Source organism: Schistocerca americana, chromosome 4, assembly GCF_021461395.2.
Source record: "Schistocerca americana isolate TAMUIC-IGC-003095 chromosome 4, iqSchAmer2.1, whole genome shotgun sequence".
Lineage (NCBI taxonomy): Eukaryota > Metazoa > Arthropoda > Insecta > Orthoptera > Acrididae > Schistocerca > Schistocerca americana.
In genome coordinates, this window is record NC_060122.1 from 22,318,953 (window position 1) to 22,333,401 (window position 14,449).

Genomic DNA, 14,449 nt, shown 5'->3' on the forward strand with positions numbered 1-14,449 from the left:
ACACGGGATCTTCCCGAGTGGAAGCAGCAAGTAGTGGACGAAGTCAGAATGCTGAGAAACTGGGTAGAAAATCCGCACACGCATACGCAAACTATAGGGAACAACTCTTTAGACGGTGACGAATGTCAGTCAACTCCTTATCGTTCACCGCCTGATTACATGCAAAACAACAGTCCTGTTGAGTCCCGAGTAGGGAAAATAAATGATCCGCCCACAATTGCGAGTTTAATGCAAGAGGAAAGTGTGATTAAGCATCGCACTTTTCCTGTTTTTCATCCGCAGAAGCGAGAAATACACCCCATCGTGTTCCTAAAGAATTTTTCCGGCATATTTCCCAGGAGCTGGACAGACAGACAGCGTATTCAGTTCGTCACTGGCTTTATTTCTGTTGATGCAGCATTATGGGGAACGGAAATGGTAGACACGTGTAGGAATTATGATGAGTTTGAGAAAATGTTCTTGGCAAAATTTTGGAGTAATGGGGTACAGCAAAGATTAAGGAAGGAGGTGTATGGTGCGGAAATTTTCAATGAGAAGCATGGAAGTCTCCGGCGATACTTCGAGAAGTATCTAGCAAAAATTAAATTCTGGGATTCTCCGATTTCTTCCAAGGACATAATTATGATTCTCAAAAGCAAACTCCCTGCGTCTATTAGAGAGAAACTAGTAAATGTGTCCGAAGAAGACACGGATGCATTCCTTTCTGTGCTGGATTCCTTACATTTAATTAGCGAGGATGTGCGCTCCAAGGTTGGCAGCGGCAAATTCTTCCCTGGCAGCCAGAAGAACGCATCGCACGCGGACAACAATGCGCCGAAGGAGAGAGTGCGCTACTGTGATCGCGGGTACCAACCTGCCAGCCGTTATGAAAACGCAAACGGCAATAACTTTAAACGGAAGCAGAAAACCAATTACAGTAATCAGCAGAGATACCACCCAATTTACAACCACCAGGTACAACATCAGTACGGAAACCCACCCTTTAATTCTGCGCCTGAGCAGTATGGAAATTCTCCACAAACGATTGGTAATTTTTCAAATGGGCCAGTGTACAATCAAAGTTATAGGTCGAAAAATAGCTAGTGGCATGGGCAAGGCGGAGGCCACCCAGCACAACATCAGAACAACTATTCACAGGATAGAGGACCGCGGAACAATTTTCAAACGGTACCAAATGCGAACTTTCCTTCACAAGTAAATGGTTTTGCCGGCAACCAAAAGATCGGGCGACAGCAGCCGTCTCAAGTATTCTATTCACAAGTGAATGCACCCAGTGGCATTTGTAGCACATAACCAGCACCAATATGAAACGGAACAAACACTTAAGGCCATGAATGACAAACAGGTTAAACATCCTGCGGAAAATTAGAGGCAGCACCTTTCAGCCTCCTAGAGGTCGCTGCCGGTTCCAGTGGGAGTACTAACGAATACTCTGAGTATGTTAATGCGATACGGTACGACCATGAGACCGACTTACGAGATGACCTTGCACCTGACCTAGAAGCTCAAGACATTAACAACATTTATGATGAACAGGTCCAGGCTTCGATTCAGATTTCTATTGCCAACGTTCCTGTCACAGCCATTGTTGATACAGGAACAAACATCAATGTCATGTCATCATGTCTCTTCAGACAGGTGTCTTCTGTTTCAAAAGTTTTATCATTGCCGATTCAGGGTTGCTCCATATCGGGAGTGATTGGTCCATTGAAACAGAGAGTTAGTTTACAGACGCAGCTTCAACTGCAGATAGAATCTGTTTTGGTTTCTTACCTCTTGCGTACTGGAAATTTACTTGTGTGAACTGTTAATGATAAGTATTGTGTTGAACAGCGCACGGACTTCATGGTAACAGCTACTACATGTAAACTTTAAGTATTAAATGTTAAGTATGGAAAAATTGTTTATAGTGATGAACATTGAACTGATATTTCTTCAATAAGCTGAAGCAGGAAATGAAGGTTGCAGAAAGAATTTCAATTTAGCTTTAAGTTAGTATAAAAAAAATGTGCTTGCGAGGTGATTGCCAGGATCTAAATAAATATATAAAGGTGAGAAATGGAGGAGGATGCGTAAATAAGCACTTCTCTCAAGGTACAAGAAGATTTATAGATTTATTTTTAGTAAAGTAAGTACTTGAAGTTCTGTTGTAAAAGCCCAAATTACCTGCTTAAAAAAAAGGTACATGTTCAAACAGTCCAGACAGTGGACAGGAGTAGAAGAAATAGCTTAAAGTTCAGTTAAAGCGTGCTGTTAAATGGAAAAACAAGTGGTAACCCACATGTGTTCACGCAGGGAGACAATAAGCTGTAGTAAACTAAGTTAGGTGAAATACAGTACAAATAGAGGCAAACCATGAAGCATCAATAACGTAGCGTAAGTACTCCACGAGGCCATTAATTGCTATGAAAGTAAACTATTTCCCTGTGATCTGAGACCAATGTAAAGAGTATATGAGGAATGTTAGCTGATGAATTGATTTCAGTAGAATCAAGGTACTAAATAACCACACAGCAAGCCCCCTGTATCATAAATAAGTCCAAGTAAAGATCTTCAGAAGATTTGTAGTGTAATCTAGCGACCATTCAATACCCTAATTGAAGGCTAATCTAAAGAACAAGCAATGCAGTGATATTTAAACTTAATTCTGACTATAACCAGAGTAAGACGTAGAAGTAGCAAAGCATGCAGTAATGAAAGAGTTTGAAATTTATATATGTGCCTATGTTCATTATGATAATTTTATTTTCATGCAGATTTTATTGCAAAAATGTCTCCTAAGACACTCCTCTTATGAAATCCATTTTCCTTGTGCCCGTTCCTTTTGATCCTGGTTCATTAACCCAGACCAAGGGTCGACTTGTAAAAGGCACGTGTGCTTCGAGGCAAAGCAGTGCTTATGAGAAATGAGACACGTAGCGTGATGAACTTCGCTAGCTTTGGTAATGTTTGTTATGGACCGGTTGCGTAAACCCAATGATCTGTCGGTAATTCCATTCATGCGAAAAATAGTAGACACGCGTTACCCTATTTTTTTTAACAGAGAACGATTGCTGAGTACATGAAGCGAAGAGGGAGACCTATTATTATCCAGTCTGCCCTCAAATATAAAACAAAAAAGAAAAATTTGGCAAGCACAAAAAAAAAGATTCAGCCTTAAATGCGTACTCGTTAAGTAGTAGATATGCTGCGTGGCAGTAGAAAATGATCTTGGGTGCACTAAAGAATAAATGCAACGAGTGTTGCGAAACCTGTAGTTTTCATAATGAGGAGATGAGCCCTTAAAAGAAAGTTTGAAAGAATATTTTTAGGTTCACTAGTGAAAGTAAACCTTGAGATATAAAGAGTCCATTCATAAAGCAGTTGTTCACTGGACTTAACAAAAGGAGTGACCATTAATTGTAAATATTAGCTCGTAAGTGATCTTTTGTAAATAGTAGAATATAAGTCTTTCTGTACCAATGGAGGAAACCTGCAAAATTGATTGTTTTGTAAATGAACTCTATCGGCGAAGGAACTAAGCACGAATGCTGTGTGAAGATGCACACTAAAGTGCGACGTGCATAATAAAAATAACTGTTCACTGTATATTAGTGGTAGTGTTGTACTGCAAGTGTAAAAAGAAGTCAAGGCTACGACAACAGGTGCAACGCAAAGTTCAGTGTTGTTCTAAGTGCAGCGACAGCTAAAACATTCGTCGTCACTTACCTGTGAGCCTCATGGGAGGCAGTTGACAGAGAAGTATGGAGGCAGCTTCAGTGTCCGGCACCTCCGATGGAAAACGCGCGCGAGGTGTTTGTATCGATGCACTCGTGTGATACGAAGTTCACAAAAAAAAGGAACAATCGACGATCAGCAGCTCTGTTACAGCCTGAGCGTGAACGGATACAGAGTGTTGGAGCTCACGCAACACTGTGCAGCCGCTGTGAGTCGCTGACGTGTGGGTGACGAAACAATCCAAACTTTAAACTGCTAACCGCCATGACTTCCATCGTACATACTGGAGGAAAGACATTTGTACACTTGTGTGACTACATTTTCATACGTAAATTAAGCAATTTTCTTGAGTTGAAGTTAAGATGAGTGAGAAGTAGATTGTTAGATTACTCAGGCCTTAAAGCCATTGATACCGGCACTCCTGAACACTGCTAAAATGAATTATAATCCTGTCTCTTGATGGACAAAGAAAATGAATGTGCACTATAGGAAGACCCTAAACTCCAGACCAGTCCCGATCCTTAACAAATGTATCCAATAGGTTGTAAGTTATACTAATAATTTTCCACTTCTTCTGTTTCATATTGTAAATAAAAACCCGGGAAGCCACTTGAATTCCTGGCACCACAGTGGAAAGAACAGATGTACTGCATGATGAACGCCGTAGACAGCTAACACAGAAAGTGAAAGCATCACGAAGTGTAGTGCTACGTTATTTAACTGTAATTGGACCGCAATGAGTCAACAGATGCTCGAACATTAGTTTAGTGAAAATAAGCACTCACTGTACTCATGTATTAGTTGTTAAGCTCAAGAGAAAGTAACTTCTGAATTCTATCCCCTGAAGTGCGAAATGAACGTTCACTTATTGTTACAAGCAAATATGGACCAAACTTAAATATGCAGATAAATGTTAATCTTGGTATTATGGAATGAAGTGACTGATGAACAAAGAATGAAACACTTTATTTTGAAAAATGATAAATATCTGATATATGATTATAAATGTAGTTTCAATTTATGTACATAGTACGCCAGTAACATTATGTAAATGTCACACCAAAAATCACGAATATCTCATGAGGACATGAGGATCGAGGTAATCCTTCGGCATTCCCTCTCTCCTCATGGGAGGCAATGTGATATTCGCTATTTTTGACTTCATTAAAACAGCAAATACGAGTAGTTAATACTTTCAGCCAGAAGGCAAATACTTGTTTATAAATAATGATTAATGTATAATGAGGCATCGCATGGCGACGGTGGAATTTTCTAAATAATGTAATTCGTTGTCTTTGGGTGGCAATATAAACAGAAAAATACGGATAGATACGCGATCCTTCACTATTTTGTTCGCTGGAGAACAAATGAAGCCTTGAGCGCTAAAGACTTGTACTGTTTTTCTCAAGTAAGACGGACGCAGATTTGTGGCAGTCTGATCTAATTTTTACTAAATGTATAAAAACGTGTTATGTCTAAGTTTGAGTGAAGTGTAAAGAACTGTTATAACTTACCGTGACGACGCACGAGCGACTCAAAGAAGACAATGGCCACATAAAAGAGCGCTCAGTGGACATGATACGGACATAAAAATCTACCGTCATTGTAGTACTAAGCTTAAGGTACGATATATGTTTTAGTTATAATAAATATTTGTTCTGGGAATACTGAATCATTTAGCAGTGCTCATTCATATTATCTCCTCAGTATTATTTTCATTTTAATTATGCATTTTGCTAATATTACAGACACGAAGATCAGCAGTCCAATGTGCGTGTTACATTGATGAAAAGAAAACTGTTTTATCGGCTTCTTGCATCAGCTTTAATATTGAATTTCCCTTTTGTGTGATGTTACAGTTGTTTTTGCGCCCTTAAGAACTTTCTGGTCCCTTAGGAAATTGTTTTGTCATAACAATAACTTCACAACCGGGTATGATCGTATCTACGATCATGAAGTAATTAGAAAGACGATAATGCGATTTCTTAATCAACAGCACGCTAGTTGTGACTGCCTCAAGCCACGCGAAACTGCAAGTAAAAACTATTCACATCTCATAATGCAATATTTTATGACAATGGTCAATCCATGATTCTTACGCCAATTGTGATTGATAAAACAGGAAGCTAAATCTCAATTTCCAACTTTCCATTGTGTAACAACATCACTTTTATTTTGTAACATCACAGGATCTACCGAATACTGTACTATTGAGTTTGAAGGATATAGTTCTCTAACATTGGACTTGAGCTTTGATGATTGCTGTACGACCATCGGAAGTTTGGGACAGATATGGGAGTCGGACATCGACTTCCCTGTTCATATTCTATGTGTCACGTTTGTTTGTATCCAGTTTCCTCTGATACCTCCAGAGAGTCTTGAGTAATTTACAGCTAGCACGGCGCAGGGAACGGTTGACAGGAGCACAGATAAGGCTTATTGCCTCCACAGTGAAACGTGCATTCTAACTGAAGAAACAGCTCTTTATCACTGAACGCACAGATTATTTGTTGAAAAGGCACAGTTATGTCTCTGAGTGGGTCTGGTTGTGGCATGGGTGGCCTCGCTGGAAATTATAGCCCTTTGCGAAAAGAAGACGATCAGGTTTCGAATCTTATGCTAGTAACAACATTTCAGATGGAAAGATGGTAACCATGATCCAAATATTCAGCACCGCATTTATAATGTACATGTTATCTTCAATGCTGGAGGAAACAACATTGTAGTTGTAGCTGGAATAGCGCTATTGCAAAAAGCCCTAGAAATGTTACTCAACTTGCCTCTTATGTGTAAGTCTATCACAAAACCGAACCTAAAATTTTTAGGTACAATGAAACTGATAAAGTTAAATGGGTGTTCTCACTATTGTTTTCATAGCATTGGAAAAATAAGGCAACCTCTATTCCAGGTTTTACCAACAAGAAAGAGTGACAGTTATCCACCGCATACTGTTTAGGAATCCACCAGTAAACTCGCCACCTAGGATTCTTTAAAGAATCGCACTCCCACGCATAAAACAGCTTCAAACGTCTGATTATTTCACAAGTGAATTTATGTGTTAAGCATTTGACTTTAAACATGTAAGGTTCGAAATTATAGGTTACGTTTATTGGAAGTCGGTAAGTGTTCTTGTTCTCAAATACTGGATTAATATCTTCCGCGTAATACGCGCGCCGTGACTTACTCTGTCTCCAGACATATGCACACTTCCTAATTCTAATAGTTACTGTGTTGAACCTTTAACAACAAATTATACCTCGTAATTGGTGGCTTGTGACAGTATTTTAAATTTTTAAATTCGGTCAATAAATAATCTAAATACTGGAAAACGATTTTTGTTGTCCCTGATGGGCGTCAGGCCGGATGCACACGGGCGAGAAACAGCCGCGCGTGCGCGCAGCGGCGTCGCGGAGTCAAAGCTATTCCAGAGCACACGCGCCGGCATCGCAGCGGTAGTCACGCAACGGGCAGTGAAATTTCGTCATCCGATTTGCGTTAAAACTGTATGTAGATGAAGCAAAACTACACCCATATCTGTACTTAGTTTCTCAATAAAACTTCAAGTTTTTGCCTAAAAAAATAAAAACCACTGTTGTAGAATTGCGTGCGTTCTCTGCCATTCAGTCTTTCTCACTCGATTTTGAGAAAAGTATTAGGTAAACGAAATGATTTTTTCGTATGTTATACTCCGAAATCTCAGCTTGACAATGAACTGGTTTTCTTTTCATTATTTCTCGTAGTTATTGTGATACTTCAGAGCAAAGTACAAAACCGCGCATATTCTGAAAAGTTTGGAGTGGAAAATGTAGTCGCTGGCCAGTTTGCGTTTGGTGCATTTTACGGCATGTAATGCTGCGTAAGAACTGTAGCTTACATATCCAAATTGTTTTTAACGCTGGAAGGAAAGCCGTACCTGTTTCCAGTCTCGAGTCTCGTGGCCGCGACGAATTACGACGCGCCATACTCGACGCTGTGACTGCGCGCTGCACTATTCCGCAGCAGTACTGGATTGGGAGTCAACCAGTATGGACGTACGCAGAAGAAAGCAGGCAGTGTTTGCTTATTTCGTTTACAGACACATCAAGCAACGCAACAGGTTTTGGGTTCAGCCGCTCGTTAGTTCGCGACTGCTGAAAGGGGCGTTCGTGACTCTGTTTACAGATTTACCAGAAGACAAAGTAAATTCTTTAAGTATTTTCGAATGACTGTACAGTCGTTTGATGAATTAACAATGAAACTGCAGTCATTCATCAAAAGCATAGACTCTGCAATGAGGCTTTCAGTTTCACCTCAAGAAATGTTGGCTGTGGCTTTGAGGTAAGCAGAGAGTATTGAAGTATTCACACCATGTTAATTATTTTAATCAAAAGCTAAAATATAGTGAACTGGATTATAACTGTAAATGGTATTCTTATACCAACGATATTGTATTATCGTATTATTGAATATGGGATTTTACTAATGTATTTTGATATAAAGCATCATAACTAATATCAGTTTATTAGGAGCAGAAGAGATATTTTGCATAAACAGTTGTAAAGTAATTAAACAACGTTGTGCAGAAACTTCAATGCAATACAAAAATATGTAAAGGGCAGTCGAATAACAGACATACATCTCAAAACAAAATATTTATTCGTAAAGTAATTACAAACACACTTAGAAATACTGTTCTGTTCTATACTTGTTGAGTATGGATATCAAAAATGTCCACAGGATCCTCACTTTCTGTTTGTCACACATGTACTGCTGTAGGACGAAGCGCTAGCCGTGGTGTGGTGGTGTTGCTGGGAACTGACACGTGCGTGAGTCTGGGTAGGCGAATCACGAGACAACACACTCGCTTGATCGTTGCAGTGTGCGGAACGATCGATATATTGCCTCTGTTGAGGGCATTGCGGAGCACTGAAGTTGGAAAGTCTCATTCATGTTTCTGAACTTTTGCAATAATTTCATCACCTCGCATCTAAACTCCAATTTAACGTCCAAAGGCAGCGTTTTAACTGCAGGAACCAGTGACTCTAAAAATAATTTGTCATCATCCGGCACTTCCGGTGAAGCTGACGGTACGGGAGTATTCACGAATTTTAATAATCTTCAATTATCCTGCGTCGTTTGGAAGCAGGAGCATTATCCAAATTTTTCAAAGGCTCACTCTGTGCAGGTGTTGATGATTCTGCTGTCAATTCATCCGCAGTTTCACTACCAGCCACTCCCTCATCTCCGACACTAGTTTGCGTGGGACCTGGATCTATTGCGTTCGGAAGGAACGACAGTTGACGGGCGTATATATATACCTTCTAGACGAAATCGCTTCCGATTTTGTGCGTTTCCTTTCACATTTAATGAAGGAATCTTTTAATACCCTTCCACCTTTTCATGAATTATGAACCTGTTACAAAACACAAACTTTTGTGTAACGGAGTGCTACTAAAGACACAGTATTATTATTATTATTATTATTGTTAAAGTTAATACTGATCTTTTGCAGATACCTGAGTAGTGGCTGCAATGTAATTGACCTACATTATCAATACAGAATCGGTCACACAACACTATGTAAAATAGCAAGGAAAGTTTGCAAAGCTGTGTGGGAAGGCTTGCGTGAAGAGTGTATACCAAAATTTACAGAAGAAAGGTGGCTGAAAAATGCCAAGAGATTTGAAAAGCATGCAGACTTCTGCTTAGGTGCCTTAGATGGCAAGCACATGAGAATAGTTAAACCAGATTCCAGTCGTTCCCAGTTCTACAACTATGAGAAATTCCATTCTGTAGTTCTGTTCGTAGTTGCAGATGCAAACTATTTGCCCAACTATGTTGAAGTTGGATCTCGTGGTAGAGAATCGGATATCTTCGAAAACTCTAAGCTGTATAAACTACTAGATCATGCCCAAGCAAGCCTACCCTAAAGGGCAACCTCTGCCAGGAACTACAGAAATTTCTGTGCCCTTTACGTTATCGGGGGATGAAGCGTTTTCTCTGCCTACTTTCGTCATGAGACCGTACACCGGAACTTTCCTCTCCTACAAGAAACGCATCTTTAACTACCGTTTAAGTCGTGCTCTGAGATACGTGGAGCGCGCATTTGGTATTCTGACGATTAAATCGCGAATATTTCACAGACCTATCAATGTTAAGCTGAACTTTATTGTTAGCATCATCAAATGTTGCTGTGTCCTTCACAACTATTGTCGTTCCAGAGATGGCTTTAACTTTGAAGACACTTTAAGTATACGGGCCCTATGTGATCTGGGCAACGAAGATCCAACAACCCAAGGAGGAAGTTCACTTAATTCTAGAATAAATGTTTTCGCTGATTACTTCATAAACAATGCTGGAAAAGTACCATGGCAAGACAAATGTATTTAAATCTGATCGGTATCAATCATAGTGAACAGTGATGGAATGTGTTGTCGAATGTGAAAGATGATTTCTTTTATGTCACTACTGAAATGTGTGAAATTATATAGTTTGTGGCTGCACTACAATAAAGCTGAAGTAACAAAATTTATTTTAAACTTTCATTATTAACTGGAGATTTGCTCACTGAGATGATGGGCTCTCGTCAGGGAGCACAAAGCATTTGTTGGTTAACGCTATTTCAAGTTGTGAATGCCCACATTCGAGCAAAAGCGCCACCACTAGAACACAAACACAAAATAGTTTAACGATGATACTTACCTATATCATTTTTCTCCTGATCCGGTTTCGCAGCAAAAACCACACAAAACTCTTCACACACTTGAAACCAAGCGGCTCTCTTCTTAACTCGATCGTGATACTCCTTGCGAGAAGTATCCCACATTTCTGGGTATTTTTGCTTCTCTTCGATAAACAATTCGACGTCGAAATCGCTTGCATCCATGGCAGGCTGACTGCAGCTGTTGGTGCTGTTGCGAACACGTGTGTGCTGCCCCATTCACATGCAACGACTGTTGCTCCACGGCGATCGGCGAGATGACTGCGACGCAGCAGTGGCTGGCGAGCGCAATTCGCTCGCCGCTATCTCGCTGCTATTCGCATCGCTACCGACGTAGTGTTTCACATGCACTGCTGAAAACGCGCGAGAAACTGACGCAACGATCGCGCGACGATAAATCGGTCGTGTGCATCGAGCCTTAGACAGACAACCTGCACAAGGGTTCGTGTACGTTGGAGCGGATTACCGTTTAGTAGTTCAGCTGCTCGAGTTAAAACGTAAGCAGACTTATGAACTTTAGACCTGCTGGAAACGAGACAATTCCACTAAGGCTAAACACCCTAGCGTATGTGATAGGGTATGTTAAGCACGATAAGTTTACAAATATTCGTTGTAATTCTGTAGACAAATGTACCGTTAAAACTCAAACTTGGCCAAAGGGGCGTTAAAAGGAACACTGAGTGACCTGTATTATCGACAACATTAACTGAGTGACCTAGATTACCAATAACCTTAATTCAAAGGAATAGTTGTCAGACTTAGAGAATGTTAAGCAACACATTAAAAATAAATATAACCAATGGATGTTACCATTTACTGTGAATACACAACTGGTTTACTTCACTGTGTCGGTGCATTGTTGTTTTGTAAACTGGCCAACAAGGATAATTTCCTTGTCAATTTGTGAAAGCAATGAGCATTGCTCTCGCTTAGCTCGCATCATTAAGATTTAGTTTACTTGTTATTCTGTTACAAGAACGAGCATTGAGTTACTTTTTTTGTTTTACTATAAGTTATTAATCAGGGGCTAGAACTTTCAACAAAATTATTTCAGTTCCACATACACTCCTGGAAATTGAAATAAGAACACCGTGAATTCATTGTCCCAGGAAGGGGAAACTTTATTGACACATTCCTGGGGTCAGATACATCACATGATCACACTGACAGAACCACAGGCACATAGACACAGGCAACAGCGCATGCACAATGTCGGCACTAGTACAGTGTATATCCACCTTTCGCAGCAATGCAGGCTGCTATTCTCCCATGGAGACGATCGTAGAGATGCTGGATGTAGTCCTGTGGAACGGCTTGCCATGCCATTTCCACCTGGCGCCTCAGGTGGACCAGCGTTCGTGCTGGACGTGCAGACCGCGTGAGACGACGCTTCATCCAGTCCCAAACATGCTCAATGGGGGACAGATCCGGAGATCTTGCTGGCCAGGGTAGTTGACTTACACCTTCTAGAGCACGTTGGGTGGCACGGGATACATGCGGACGTGCATTGTCCTGTTGGAACAGCAAGTTCCCTTGCCGGTCTAGGAATGGTAGAACGATGGGTTCGATGACGGTTTGGATGTACCGTGCACTATTCAGTGTCCCCTCGACGATCACCAGTGGTGTACGGCCAGTGTAGGAGATCGCTCCCCACACCATGATGCCGGGTGTTGGCCCTGTGTGCCTCGGTCGTATGCAGTCCTGATTGTGGCGCTCACCTGCACGGCGCCAAACACGCATACGACCATCATTGGCACCAAGGCAGAAGCGACTCTCATCGCTGAAGACGACACGTCTCCATTCGTCCCTCCATTCACGCCTGTCGCGACACCACTGGAGGCGGGCTGCACGATGTTGGGGCGTGAGCGGAAGACGGCCTAACGGTGTGCGGGACCGTAGCCCAGCTTCATGGAGACGGTTGCGAATGGTCCTCGCCGATACCCCAGGAGCAACAGTGTCCCTAATTTGCTGGGAAGTGGCGGTGCGGTCCCCTAAGGCACTGCGTAGGATCCTACGGTCTTGGCGTGCATCCGTGCGTCGCTGCGGTCCGGTCCCAGGTCGACGGGCACGTGCACCTCCCACCGACCACTGGCGACAACATCGATGTACTGTGGAGACCTCACGCCCCACGTGTTGAGCAATTCGGCGGTACGTCCACCCGGCCTCCCGCATGCCCACTATACGCCCTCGCTCAAAGTCCGTCAACTGCACATACGGTTCACGTCCACGCTGTCGCGGCATGCTACCAGTGTTAAAGACTGCGATGGAGCTCCATATGCCACGGCAAACTGGCTGACACTGACGGCGGCGGTGCACAAATGCTGCGCAGCTAGCGCCATTCGACGGCCAACACCGCGGTTCCTGGTGTGTCCGCTGTGCCGTGCGTGTGATCATTGCTTGTACAGCCCTCTCGCAGTGTCCGGAGCAAGTATGGCGGGTGTGACACACCGGTGTCAATGTGTTCTTTTTTCCATTTCCAGGAGTGTATATGATTTGGTAAGTCTGGTAATTTTCTATGGAAGAATGGAACATTTTTATTGCACCTTCATGCTCGATAAGCTTGATTGTTCAAATCATAGTATAAAGAATTTACACAATGTACAGCATACAGTTCATTGTTGACACCCATCTGAATTGGTCAGTGTGTACACTGTGAAAGAAAATGGAGAAAACCGAGTTCCTTGCAGTTACTACACATTTTCATTTGAAGGGCTAGACTCAAACAGATCAAAACAGAATTGGATGAAATTCATGCAGACTGCACCATCACTGAAAACCATTCACTTCTGATAATGAATTTAGATGTTGTCGGACCAGCACTGACATTGAAGCATGCTCTATTTGTCCAGCCTAGATCGCCACAAAGGAAACGATTGACGAATTCCACGAATCGTATCTCAAATAAGCGAGTGCATAATATCCTGCACGGAGAATTGGCTATGAAGAAGCTGTGTACGATGTGGACAGCAGAAGCACATGCGGCACAGCGTATCAACACAATGTCTGGCGATGTTTAATCGCAATCCACAAGACTATTTGCAATGATTTGTGACTGTTGATGAAATCTGGATCCATCATTACAAACCAGGGACAAAACGGCAGTCGAAAAAAATGGACAAAGGCTGGTGAAAGTGCACTGAAGAAGGCTAGCTGGTAAGGTGATGGCCACTGTTTTGTTTTTTTGTTTTTTTTATTCCCAAGAAATAATCCTCATAGATTACTTGGGAAAAGGCAGAATCATAACTGGACCCTATTGATGGATAGTTTGAAACTTGCGTTGACTGAAAAATGACCAAGGTCGGCACGCATAAAAGTGCTCTTTCGCCAGGACAATGTACCATCCCACACATCAGGGATAACAATGGCGAAAGTACACGAATTGGGATCTGAATTGGTTCCTCACCCATGCTCTTCACCAGACTTAGGCCCAAGTAACTTTTTCCTGTTCCCTAACTTGAAACTTGGACTTGCTGGAAAGAAAGTTTCTTCAAATGAGGAGGTGATAATTCCAGTCAACGAATATTTTGCGGAATTTGTCAGAACCCACTTTTCTGATAGGGTAAAAAACCTGGAGGATCGCTGGATAAAGTGTTTATCCCTGAAAGAATACTATTTCGAGAAGTAAGGTGGGTTGTTTACGAAAACAACCATTTTTCTCGCTTTTTTACAAGACTTATCACACCACGCTTGTAATGTACAGTAATATTTTACTTCAGGTTTTTTTTAAAAGACGTACACTCTCCGGTTTTGAATCATTATCTGACAAACATAATAAATGTTAGTCAAGAACCAAATCTACCTGTCACAATTGATTTTCATTAGCTCCATTCACATAGCAAAGAAAAACACTGCTCATATAAGTACATATATATGTCACCCCATGTTTAGTATTCCTTCCCTCTTTAAGGCTCTTCTAGCTCTGTGCTCTTGTGTTTAATAAGATAACTGTTACTCCACTAAAGTGACGTGGTGCTTGAGCTGTTCGGCGTGTCCCTAAGATACTACAAATCCAACCCCTGGTGGCCTACAGGG

General features: G+C 41.6%; 1 pseudogene; it reads right to left on the bottom strand.

The window, feature by feature from the left end:
* Positions 1–8,395: 8,395 nt before the first annotated feature.
* LOC124612530 lies at positions 8,396–10,474 on the bottom strand (annotated as a pseudogene).
* Positions 10,475–14,449: the final 3,975 nt, after the last annotated feature.